Source organism: Nomascus leucogenys, chromosome 2 (genome assembly GCF_006542625.1).
Source record: "Nomascus leucogenys isolate Asia chromosome 2, Asia_NLE_v1, whole genome shotgun sequence".
Taxonomy (NCBI): domain Eukaryota; kingdom Metazoa; phylum Chordata; class Mammalia; order Primates; family Hylobatidae; genus Nomascus; species Nomascus leucogenys.
Window position 1 is genome coordinate 147,008,090 of NC_044382.1, and position 14,287 is coordinate 147,022,376.

The following is a 14,287-nucleotide window of genomic DNA, read 5'->3' on the forward strand; positions in this document are numbered from 1 at the left end:
GTAGTTGGGAGAGCAAGTTCCTATGAAGAAAGGATGCAGATCCACAGACTCCATCAGGAAACCCGTCCATGAGCCACTTGGGATGCCTTGCTCGTCGACCCCTCTCAACCGACCCACAGGCGCCCCAAACACTGCTTACCCTCAACCCCATCTTCCCCAGACCAGTTTCCCAAGCATGCTCCTGTGGACACCACTACAAGCATCTTACAAAAAGAGCCAGTTCAATTTTGTGGGTTGGAGGAATGTACACAATTTGAGGGTTTCAAGACACCATCCTAGGAAAAACAAACAGGAGACTCTGAGCACCTGGCCTGGCTTTGCAGAGTCAACAGCATGCATACAAGCTTAAGAAATCCCCTTAGAGGGGCTGGGCACAGTGGCACACACCTGTAATCCCAGCACTTTGGAAGGCCATGGCATATGGATCACTTGAGGTTAGGAGTTCAAGACCAGCTTGGCCAAAATGGTGAAACTCCATCTCTACTAAAAATACAAAAGTTAGCTGGGTGTGGTGGCACATGCCTGTAGTCCCAGCTATTTGGAAGGGTGAGGTAGAATAACTGCTTGAACCCAGGAGGCAGAGGTTGCAGTGAGCCAAGTTCATGCAACTGCACTCCAGCCTAGGTGATAAAGCGAGACTCTGTCTAAAAAAAAAAAAAGGAAGAAGAAGAAGAAGAAAAGAAATCCCCATAGAGGGAACAAGAGGTGTACAGTGGGTGTATCCATAGAAAAGATCTAAGAGAGCCTTGAAATTCCTAGCTGGGCTGTTTGGTGGAGGCATTTCTCTCCCAAGGACAGTCAGTAAAGACTGAAGGAGGTGACTACTTCTTCAAATGTGAAGATAGCAACACAAAATGTAGAGAAGCATAAAAAAATCAAGGAAAAGGAGGACAGGGTAGCAAAAAAAAGAAATCAAGAAAACATGACAGCACCAAAAGAACGGAATAACCAACCCCAAAGATAAGGAGATCTGTAATTGCCTGAAAAGATTTTGAAATAATTTCTTAAGAAAACTCAGTGAGCTGTTAAAAAAAAAAAAGCAAGTCAATAATATCAAAAAACAATAAATAAATGAAAAAAGAAGTTCAATAAAGAAATAGAAATCACTTTTTAAAAAAATTCTGGAATTGAAGAAAACAATGAATAAAATGAAAAAAACTGCAATAGAAATGGACAATGGCAGATATGATTAGGCAAAAGAAGTAATCTGTAAACTCAAAGACAGGTCACTAAAAAATATTCAAAGAAGGAAAAAGAAAAAAGAATGAAAAGGAATGAAGAAAGCCTGTAAGATTTATATGACACCATCAAAAGAGCTATCATTCACATTATAGAAGTCTCAGACGAAGGAATAAAGAAAGAGGCAGAGCGCTTATTGAAAAAAACAACGGGTGAAACCTTCCCATATCTGGTGAGACATATGGACATCCAGATATATGGAGCTCAAAAGTCTCCAATCAGGGTTAACCCAAATAATTATTTACCAAATCGTATTATAATCAAACTGTCGAAAATCAAAGGCAAAGAAAAAAAGGATTTTGAAAGCAGCAAGTGGAAAGAGATTCCTCACATACAAGGGAACTCTCATAAGGATATCAGCAAATTTCTCAGCAGAAACTTTGCAGGTCAGGAGACAGTGGGATGACATAGTCACAGTGCTTAAAGGAAAATAACTGTCAATCAAGAATATTATACCTGGCAAAGCTGTCCTTCAGAAATGAAAAAGAGATAAAGACTTTCCAAGATAAACAAAGCTGAAGAAGTACATCACTGCTAGACTTGCCTGACAAAAAATGTGAAATGCAGTTCTTCAAACTGAGACAAAAGAACACTAATTAGTAAGATGAAAACATAGGAAAATATAAAACTCACTGGTAAAAGTGAGTATATAGTCAAATTTGGAACACTAATACTGTAATGGTGGTGTGTAAATCACTTATAACCCTTAAGGTTAAAAGACAGAACTATTAAAATAATAATAGTGGCCAGGCGCGGTGGCACATGCCTGTAATCCCAGTACTTTGGGAGGCTGAGGCGGGCGGATCACGAGGTCAGGAGATCAAGACCATCCTGGCTAATACAGTGAAACCCCATGTCTACTAAAAATACAAAAAATTAGCTGGGCGTGGTGGTGGGCACCTGTAGTCCCAGCTACTCAGGAGGCTGAGGCAGGAGAATGGCAGGAACCTGGGAGGTGGAGCTTGCAGTGAGCCGAGATCACACCACTGTACTCCAGCCTGGGTAACAGAGCAAGACTCCGTCTCAAAAAATAATAATAATAATAATAATAGCTACAATAATGTGCTAATAAATCCAAAATATTAAATGATGTAAATTGTAACAGCAAAAACATAAAATTTGAGGGAAAGGGAGTAAAAGTGCTAAGTTTTTATATGCAATCAAAGTTAAGATGACATCAGCTTAAAATTAACTGTTATAACTATGATATGTTTTATATAGCTTTCATGATAACCACAAAGCAAAAACCTAGAATAGATACACAGAAGATGAAGAGAAAGGAATGAAAGCCCACCACTATAGAAAATGATCATATCACAAAGGAAGACAGCAAGAGAAGGAGAAAGGAACAAAACATCTTTTAAAAAAAAAAAAAAAAGCCAGAAAACAATTAACAAAATGAGAATAGTAAGTCCTTACCTATCATTAATTACCTTGAATGTAAATGAATTAAATTATTCTATCAAAAGACATATAGTGGCTGAATGAACTAAAAAAAAACAAAAACAAAAAAAAAAAAACAGAGCCAGGTAGCTCATGTCTGTAATCTTAGCACTTTGGGAGGCCAAGGCAGGAGGATCGCTTGAGGCCAGGAGTTTGAGACCAGTCTAGGCAACACAGTGAGACCTTTTCTCTAAAAAATAATAATAATAATAATAATAATAATAAAATAATTAGCCTGGTATGGTGGTGTATGCCTGTAGCTCTAGCTACCTGGGAGGCTGAGGCAAGAGAATTGCTTGAGTCCAGGAGTTCAAGGTTACAGTAAGCTGTGATCATACCACTGCACTCCAACCTGGGTGACACATTGAGACCCTATCAAACAAACAGCAACAACAAAAAAAAACAAGACCCCCCCCTCCCCTCAACTATATGCTACCTACAAGAGACTCACTTCAGCTTTAAGGACACATGTAAACTGAAAGTGAAAAAGATATTCCATGCAAAAAGAAAACAAAAGAGAGCAAGGTAGCCATATTTATATCATACAAAATAGACTAAAACGAAAATTAACCAAGAGACAAAGTAGATCATTATATAATGATAAAGGGGTTAATTCATCAAGAGGACTAACAATTGTAAATATATATGTGCCCAGCACCAAAGAACCAAAATATGAAAGGCAAATATGAACAGACACAAAGAGAGAAAGAGGCAGCAATACAATAATAGCAGGGGGCTTCAGTACCCCACTTAGAACAAAGAGTAGATCATCAAGACAGAAAATCAATAAGCAAACATTAGACTTGAACTATACTTTGGACCAAATGGATCCTGCTGTGTTGCCTAGAAGTCTCAAACTCCGGGCCTTATGAGCCACCATGCCTGGTCCTGGTTTTGTTTCTTTCCATTCAGAAGCAGAAGATACATTCTTCCCGAATGCACAGAGAGCATTACCTAGGATAGATCATATGTTAGGTACCTGTCTTAGTCCATTATTTGGGCTGCTAAACAGAATACCATAGATTGGTTAATTTACAAATAATAGAAATTTATTTCTCACAGTTCTGGAGCCTGGAAATTCCGAGATTAAGTCCCCAGAGGATTCAGTGTCTGATGAAATCTTGCACTGTGCTTCACAGATGGCTCCTCTTGCCACACACTCACATGGCAGGAGAAGGTAGCTCCCTTCAACCTTTTTTTTTTTTTTGTAATGGCACTAATCCCATTCGTGAGGGTAAAGCCCTCATGACTTGATCACCTCATAAAGGCCCCGCCTCCTAATACTATCATACTGGGAATTAAGTTTCAATATATGAATTTTGACGACAGCAGCCACAAAGCAAGCCTCAACAAATTTAAGAAGATTGACCTCTATCATACATCTTTTCCAACCACAATAGTACAAAACTAGAAATCAGTAATAGGAGGAAAACTGTGATATTCACATATAAGTGGAAATTAAACAACCTACTCCTCACATGATGATATCAATAGATGCAGAAAAGGCATTTGACAAAATCCAACACCAATTTATGATAAAAACTCTCAATAAACTAGGAACAGACAGGAACTTCCTCACGTTCATACAGAATAAACCACATGCTCCTTAACAACCAATGAGTCAAGGAAGAAATCAAAAGATAAATTTTAAAATGTCTTGAGACAAACAAAAATGGAAATACAATATACCAAACTTGATGAGATGCAGCAAAAGCAGTTCTAGGAGGGAAGTTTACAGCAATAAATGCCTACATGGGGGGAAAAATAAGATCTCAAATGATTCACCTAACTTTACACCTCAAGGTAAACAAAGAACAAACTAAGCCCATAGTTAGTAAAAAGAAGGAAATGATAAAGATTAGAGCAAAAATAAATCAAATAGAGCAGAAAAACAAGAGATCAAGAAAACTAAGAGTTTATTTTTTGAAAAGATAAACAAAATTGACAAACCTTTATCTAGACTAAAAGAAGAGTCAAATAAAATCAAAACTGAAAGAGGAAATATTACAACCAACACCACAGAAATTCAAAGGATCGTAAGAGGCTACTGTAAGCATTTATATGCCAACACATCATAAAACCTAGAAGAAATGAATAAATTCCTAGAAACGTACAACCTATTAAGACTGAATCATGAAACAGAATTTAGAAAAGAGCAATTAAAATCACATGCTCTGTTCTCATGGATAACTGGGAGCTGAACAATGAGAACACATGGACACAGAGAGGGGAAAAACACACTCTGGGGCTTGTTGAGGGGTAAGGTCATGGGAGGGAGAACATTAGGAAAAATGGCTAATGCGTGCTGGGCTTAATACCTTGGTGATGGGTAGATAGGTACAGCAAACCACCATGACGCACATTTACATATGTAACAAACCTGCACATCCTGCATATGTACTCTGGAACTTAAAATTTAAAAATTACATGCTCTGATTAATGAAATAACAAAAAATTATAGAAAATATATAAATAACCAAAAGTAGGATAAGTAAAAATTCCAAAAACTGGAAAACCTTTTACAAGTTTGATTAAAGAAAAAAAGGATAGGGAAATTATATATGCAAGATTCAGAATGCTTAAAAATATTTTAAGAAAATACTACCATAAATATTTTTTAAACTTTTAGAAAATGAATGATTTTCTAGAAATAAGTGTTTATTACCAAAACCACCCCCCAAAATGGAAAACTTGAATAAACCATTATGATGGAAGAAATAAGATGATTAAGTGTCTACCCTTGTACAAGGCTTTAGGACAGCATAGGTTCATGTTTTCAAAATATATAAAACCAATATAATTTTAACTATTTCAGCCAGTAGAAAAAGATAGAAAACTCTTTGATTCATTTTAGGAGTCCAACGTCACATTTAACACCAAAACCCAACAAAGATTTTAAAAATTAAACATAGAACAAGATTTATCTAGAAAAACAAACCTCTTTGTTTTTGCACTCATATTCCATTAGTGTGTGTAATGTTTCATTAAATTATATGAATAAAAATTCAATCAGTCTAAAAAGGATTAGGAACAAATATAACTGACTCTTGATGAGTATATTACACAATTATTGCCAAAATAGCACTGCACAACAAATCACCCCAAAACTCAAAGTTTCTACAACCACAAACATTTATTCTCATGTTCTTGGGTCTACAGGTCTACTGCAGTTTGGCTTGTCTAGGCTGGGCCCAGGGAGTGGCTTTGCTTTAAGCTGTAGCTCAGCTGGGCTGGATTTCCTGCTGTGAGTTTCATTCATATCTTTACCACTTGTCTCTCATTCTTCTTGGACCAATGGCTTCTCAGGGCTTTTTCTTTCCACGGGAGTAACAGAAATGCAAAAGCCAAGCTAAGCCACACAAGCAGATTTAAGGCCTCTCTCCACCTCAAGTCTGCTAGCCTTCATTTGGCCAAAGCAAGTCATATGGCCAAGCCAAACTCAATGATGCAGAAAGGTGTATTCCAACCACAGTGGGAGCAAGTATATTGAATGATGGTCCCAACCACCACAATAAGTCTACAACTCAACAGATGGACGCTGTAAACATAAAACTCAACGGTTGAAAGCCCTAGTATGTAAGTTAAAGAAAAAAAAAAAAAACTAGCTTATTAGCCCCAAATGTTTATCATACTGAGGACAGACAGAATGAAGAAAGATTGTGAAGATTGTGAATTGCTTAAGTGAACAGGGCTATAAGGGCTGCTGAAACACTGCATATTGGGTTGGAGTGTTTCTTCCTCATATATCACTAATTTTCAAAATGGTTATAGATTCTATCTTAAAATGGAATATGGGTATTCATTAAGTATAATTGTGTAAACAATGGCCACTTCATACTGTAAATGACCATGTCTGCCTCCCTTTAAACTGTAAGCTCCTTGAAGATAGAGACCACACCCTTTCAACTCTATGTCCTCAGCACCTAGCATTGTGCCTGGTACATAACAGGCACTTCGTCAGTTCTTGAGTGAGTGAACAATGACCCTCCTCAGCCTATCCAAGGGCTGTGATTGGCGTTAAGGCTCCTGACTCCACTTGGATGCCCCTGCCTTTGGAAACTGCCTCTCCAATCCAGATTTGAGTTATTGGGAGTTTCCAGTTCTATACAGAATGGCTCTCTCTCCATGACCTTAAATCCTGTCTCTTAAGACACCTCGTCTTAGACTTAAATCTGTTAAACCCCCAGATCCATTCTTTCTTTTAGCAAGACACAGTGAGGCTCACTGACTTTTCTTCTGGCCTCATTTCCTCTTCTGATGAATCTGCCTTTCCCTTATCTCTGTCAATTCAATTCAACAGTCACTGAGCACCTAATACATGCCTGACTCTTCCCTGGGAAACATGAAGATGGCACAACCAAAATCTGTTTCCAAAGAAGTTACATCCTTTTATGAGAAATCATTCCTTCAACTTCTAAATAAAATGTCTCTGTTTACATTTGCAACCCTGATTTTCCAGCTATACTTGTTTATTAGGCAGCAAAGAGTTCCCAAAACTAACTTCTTAGTGGTTGTGTAACTAACATTCCTTTCTTCTAAAACAGTCCTAATAGAAATATAATGCATACCACAAATGTGATTTTTAAATTTCAGTAGCCAAGACAAAAAAAGGTAAAAAGAAACAGGAGAAATTAAACTTAATAATATAGTTTATTCAACCCAGTGTATCTGAAGTGTGATCTTTTAGTATATAATCAATATGAAATAATTTTTTCCAGCCTCTACATCCAAGATCATCGATATGAAATGATATGGTTTACATTTTTTTCATACTGTCTTTGAAGTCTGATGTGTATTTTATGTTTCTAGCATATCTCAGTTTGGCCTACCTACATTTCAAGTGCTCAGAAACCACATGTGGCTGCCATATTAGGCAGCACAGTTATAAAAAATCAGTGTATTCCTAAAGAGTTGTGTTGAACAGTTGCTCCCACTCAAACTTACTGATATGGCTATTGTTTCAGATGTACGTGTCTTCATGTTAACTCTGTCACAGAGGTTTGGGTAAAGTTTTCCCATTTATTAATAATAATTTCCTGAGAGCCTTATATGGTAGACGTTTTAAATAAGTTATTTCATCTAAACCTAACTTAAAAGTAGATATAATTATTCTCATTTACAGATGGTAAAATGGAGACATATGGAGGCAAAAACTTGCCTAATGTCAGACAGCTAGAACATATCTAGCTTAAAAGCTTGTATTCTTTCCTCCACAGCAGAGTTCAGCAATTGTTTTCTGTAAAGGGCCAGCTAGCCCCTAGTTTAGCCTTTGTGGGCCACATATTCATTGTGACAACCTCTCAACTCTGCTGTTGTGGTGAGAAAGCAGCCATAGACAATATGTGAACAGATGGGTGTAGTTGTGTTCCAATAAAACTTTATCTACAAAAGCTGGCAGCAGGCTGGACTCAGGCCTTGGGCTATTGTTTGTCAACCCTGATCTACAGCATATCTTTACTTTATTTAACTCTAGCATTTCTCAAGACATTTTGAAAATGATTATTCTGGACAACCCAACAGTCATCATTGTATGCATAAATCTCAGAATGAGATGACAAAGGCTTAAATTTTGAGACAGCTCAGATAAATAAAAAAACTCACTGAAGTCCATTCTTTTAAATAGTATCTTCCCTAATCCTTGAGGTCTTCCTATCCTCAGACCTCACCAGCAGGTGTTAGATTCTCATACCTTCACCCTGTGGTCTACACTGAGTGCTCAGTTTGTACCTATTCCATCACACGTGTTCAGCGCATCGTCAATCTGAGTGTTCTGGCCTCTCAGTTATCCAAAGGAACAACTACCCAGAAGAACTGAAGGTCCTCCTCTGAGAGTCAAACTGTAAATCGAGATGCAGGAACTGGAGCAAAGATCTATGAATTCATCTTAAAGACCCACAATGACTCACAGGCCCTAACATTAAAATATGCCTGACTTGTTGGCAGGACGGATGGATGATTGAAAGATGATAAATCAGTTATGATTGTTGGTAGATAGATGGTTGATAGACAGATGATTGATAATCAATAGATGATAGATCAATTGATGATAGATATATGGTTGGTAGATAGTGCATAGATGATAGATACAAAGATTAGATAGATGAAAGAGAAAGAATATTTAACACCAAACGCAACGAGTGCTCAGCAACAGAAAGAAGAGAGTCACAGGGCAGTATTGGAGCTTTCCATCTCAGTGTCATCTAAGGAGCAGGCTGCCCTTTCAACTATCACAAAAATCTCTGCTGTGAGGCTAGACACAGCAGACCTAAGCAGTAAACTTTCAGTCATACAACCAGCTTCACTTTATTCTCATTCCCAGTCATCTTCTGATTATGCTTTGGTTTCCCATGAAGTTTTTTTTGAACAAAAGAATGTCCTAATCAAGCCTTGGCAGCTGCCTTATCTCCCCAACATGTTTCTTATTATAAACCAATAAACGAGTATCTGTTTGACGCTTTGGTCTCCAACAGCCTTGTTCATATGGCCTGTGATCCTAGGTCAAGCTATCTCCGGTACAAATTCTCACTTCTTAGTCTGCAAAGATGAAGGAGAGATCCTATGGGGCCTTGAAGAAATTTACCAACGTCAATGAAGAACACTTTAGTGGCCTGTTTATTTCCAGAAAGAGAGTTTTTTGGTTTCTGTACACTTTCCTTGATCCGAGAACAACTTTAGAAGCAAGAGAAAAACAAAACAAGAACCCTGTTTATTTTCCGAGTCCCCGTTTTTCTCCGCCTCTGTTCTTGGAAGACTCTAGCAAAACACTTTTCTAGAGTAGTCCTAAAAATGGGTCCACCTGCCCCCTGGTGGCAGACATAAATGGATTCCCCACAGGCTTACAAACCCTCCTTCCTGGACTTTCCCTGCCAGGGGAATTGTTTTCTCTCCTCCTCAGCACTGGGGGGCTCATTTACTTGAATAAGATGAGCACTGGTTCCCCCAAAAGGTGGCCCTGGGTTTCCTGACCTGATTTAGAGGATCTGGCTTATCTGAGATCTGCACTGAGAGCAAGCATGAGCCTTACAAAGAACCGGGAAAGTGAGAGGCTGGAATGCCTTGAGAAAAGAATGAAAGGATTTGCAGTCCACTGAGAAAAACATCTGGAAGACACTTCTCAAATTTACCAGAAAAAAAACATGATCTCAGGGCAAGAATTTGGAGAAGAATGATAATCAGGATAGACCACATTACAATGGCGTAATGACTCATTGGGACCTTTACCAATCCTACAATATGTGTTATCTTTATACTTCCATATCTGTGCCAATCACCTCCCATTAGTCCCTCTGGGTCCAGCTTCTGTGCCTTTCTCTGTCCCATGAGGCTGACCTGTGTGGATTACATCAATGGGCTCTCTTGTCCTCTTGCTTCTTGTTGGGTACAGCCAATGAAAATGATCAGCAGAAACCAGAGGGTTGGAGGAGAATGAATCTGGGCAGTTGTCCTCTGGGCTGTCCCCCTGTGGAAGGCAGCCCTGTATACACAACCACCCTGTGTTCCTACAATGGCTTCCTCACCTCGCCCATTCAGGCCTGGGATGGTAATGCTCCAGGTTGCCACTATCCCCACTTTGGTTCCCTTAAACTCTTCCCATACCTCTATAGGTAGTCACTTTATTGATCTCTCAAATTATCCAGATCACATGTGCCATCTCTTTCCCACTGGGACCCTGACCATATGCCTCTCTGCCGGAAAGTCCCTCTCTGGTCACCTGTCCCTCATTAACTCTGAGACTTCAAGGAGGAGCATAAACATTACCTCCTCTGTAAGCAAGTATGGTAAGGAAGAAAGAGTGTCTACTGCTTCCTACACATGGGGGACTATGCCCCATCTCTGCTCTGAGACCAGGGACAAGTTGTATTCTCTGAAAACGGGGGTTAGGGCACTCACTGGCAGGCTGTCTAGAGGAATATGTGTTCTGTAAATATTGTTCCCATCCCCATGACATTGGCAATGATCACCCATTTCTTTGCTCCCATAGCATTTTTAAGAGCTTAATTGAGGTGTCATTCATATACCATGCAGTTCACTCATTTAAAGTGCATAACTTAATGGCTTTTAGAATATTCAGAGTTGAGCACCTATCACCACAATCAATTTAATAACATTTCATTATTCCAAAAAGAAATCCTACTTCCCTTAGCTGTCACCCTCGCATTCTTTCTCCCTCACTTTACTGTCAGCCCTAAGCAGCCACCAATCTGCTTTTTGTTTCTATGGATTTATCTATTCTGGACATCTCATATAAATGGAATCATGCAGCATATAGTCTTTGCAACTGGCTTCTTTCACTTAACCATGTGTTCCAGGTTCATTCATGTCATTCATCCCATGTATTAGTACTTTGTTCCTCTTTATTGCCAAGTATCTTCCATTGCATGGATATACCACATTTTGTTCTACTCATCAGTTGATGGACAATTGGGTTGTTTCAACTTTTTGGCTATCACGAAGTTGCTGCTCTGAACATTCGTGTATCCCACAGCCCTTTGTAGAGACCTAAAGTAGAGCTCCTCCTACACTGTGTTATATCACTTGCTGACATGTCCACTCTTTGTCCTGTTCCCCACTCACTCAACAGATAGTAAGTTTGCTTTGGGCAGTGTGCATGCAGGAACCCCTTCTGGTATGCACAAAATGTAGCACAGTGCCTACCACGTAACAGACATTCCATATTGTCTATGAAATAATGAATCCAGTCATTCCATCATCTTTGACAGCATCAAAAATATCCATGGCCAGGCCAGGTGTGGTGGCTCACGCCTATAATCCTAGCACTTTAGGAGGCCAAGACAGGTGGATCACTTGAGGCCAGGAGTTCTAGACCAGCCTGTACAACATGGTGAAATGGCATGTTTAATAAAAATACACCAATTAGCCAGGTGTGGTGGTGCACACCTATAATCCCAACTACTTGGGAGGCTGAGGCAGGAGAATCGCTTGAACCCAAGAGGTGGAAGCTGCAGTGTGCCAAGATCACGCCACTATACTCCAGCCTGGGTGACAGAGTGAGACCTTGTCTGAAAAAAATGAAATAAATTAAAATCCATGGCCATATCTGTATCTGACATTTGAAGAGGCAATGGGAAAAAATTCTCTAGCTTGACATTTCCTTCAGCCTTCTATACGTCACAACCTCAGTAACCTCACAATCATATTTTAAAAGCCATTGGCCTCACAGTTTCTCATTACCCAAAATGCAACTCTACTTACAAAGGCCTTTAATCTTTCCTAGTGTGTTTGGATGTTTGGGATATTTTGTTAAACATTTGCTATGCAACATTAACAGCAAGACACTATAGACAAAGCCAATATGAACTTCAGATATAGAAGAGGGTATCTGTCAGCCTCAGTATCCCTTAGAATTAGAAACAGTACTAACTACTCTCCAACACTGGATCTTGATATATCATTGTATATTCAAGAAGTAGAAAATAAAAATTAATGCAGTCTGATGTGCCACATGGATCAAGACCAAAAAAAAGTACAAAAAGACCAAAAAGTATATCCTCCTAAGATGGGAAGATATTGTGTCTGATTAAATATTACATATGGAAAATGGACTTTGTATGAGGTTCTGTATATGATGCACATATGGGATTATTTAGAATGTAATATTGCTGTGATTGAAACAGAATTCCTGAATCCAAATTAGACAAATGTTAAAAAGAAAAAAAAAATGATGTCTCGGAAAAAGACTTGAGCCTGTGGATCAGATGAAGAACGTAAATGAAAATGAAAAAGAGAGATGGGCAGAAAGTGGGGTGGCATTTGGGAAGAGTTGTTGCAGCTGGCAAATAATAAACTCATTTTTGGAAGGATAAGGGAGATACATTGAACCTGTACACTGGAGAGCACCTCAGTGTCCTGTCATCCTGCCATCTTTTTCTGTCTTTATGTTTATGAAACTGCAAGTATGAAACCATCCATGTTGACTCACCTCTCTTGCTTAGAATCTGTGCTGTGTGAAGAAAATATTGGATAATAAGATGAAATTGCTTGTCTGACAATTTCTGAACATTGACTGCTGATGTCAACTGTTGACATGGCAATCAATTGCTCTTCCTGTTTCTTCATACAACCAAAGATGATGGAGTCTACCTGAAGATGCCATAATGAGAAATTAAGAGAGACTACAGAACTTTCTGAAGTTGAAGAGAAAGGAGAAAAGTGCTAAGTAAGCTTCAAAGAAGATTTTCTTGTAAAATAATTTTACAATAAAGGATCACTTAGCCAGAATATCTATGATCTGATCTCTTTCAGAATAATATATTTCCAGTTTTATATATGTTAACCTCAAACAAGCAGAATGGCAAAAAAGAAAAAAATGCATCATAGAACATTATGGGGGACCTACAAAATAGAAAAAAATATATTAGCGTTTTGTTTTTTCTTGAGACAGTCTCACTCTGTTGCCTAGGCTGGAGTGCAGTGGTGCAATCTCGGCTCACTGCAACCTCTGCTTCCTGGGTTCAAGCAACTTTCCTGCCTCAGCCTCCTGAGTAGCTGGGACTACAGGCATGCACCACCACACCTGGCTAATTTTTGTATTTTTAGTAGAGATGAGGTTTCTCCATGTTGACCAGGCTGGTCTCGAACTCCTGACCTCAAGTGAACCACCCACCTCCACCTCCCAAAGCACTGGGATTACAGGCGTGAGCCACCGCACCTGGCCAAAATTATATTAGTAAAGGTGTATATATCCTACAAGAGTTTTATCTAACATAAATGTATCATGCAAACTAACTGAAGAATGTATCAAATATAAGTCATCAACTGCACCCATAAAAAATCTGGACTAACTTAAAAATGGGAAAAATATATCTAAATATTTAGCAACGGAAACACAGCAAATATATTTTACTTATCAAGTGTCATAAACACAAAGAGAATTTGCTTGCACTTGTTTCCTTTAAAGATAATACACACATAAAAATGATAAATTACTTTTTTAAATGAAGTTTTTATTTTCCAAGAAATCTTTGTTGATCTGAAGAGACAGGATTTGATGTAATGGCAGCACAGAAACTGAAGAATGAGATGGTGCCACAGCACTGATGAAATTTTTTTTTTTTTTTTGCTCTGCTTTTCTTTTTCAGGTTTCTCTTCCAGCTTCTACATCTGAGTAATCAGTAATAAGTGACATTTGTTCCATAAAATGTATGAGCTTTCCACAGTATAAAATAGCATCAGGTAAAGGCATCCTTCATCCATCTATTACAACTCTCACCATCACTGATACAGCCCAGTGACGCTCACCATCACCATGGACCATTCATTTCAGGAAATTATTCTTCAATTATTATAATAAATCATTGTTAAATCTAGACAATGGTTTTTAAAAAGGACATAATATGTATATAACAATTCCATCATATACTTTTATATTTAGACTCTCAGATAAATGATCTTCTACTAAACTTCATGAAATAAGAGTTCAGAAAAGATCTACCTCTTATGTTCAGTAGGATATGAGAGAGATAATTTTTATGAAATAAGAACAATCTGACAAACTGTCAACCCATTAAAAAACTAAAATTTAAAAAAGGTCATATAGGAAAAGGTAAAAGAAAGACTTAAAGGTGCCAAAACCTGATTAAATGAT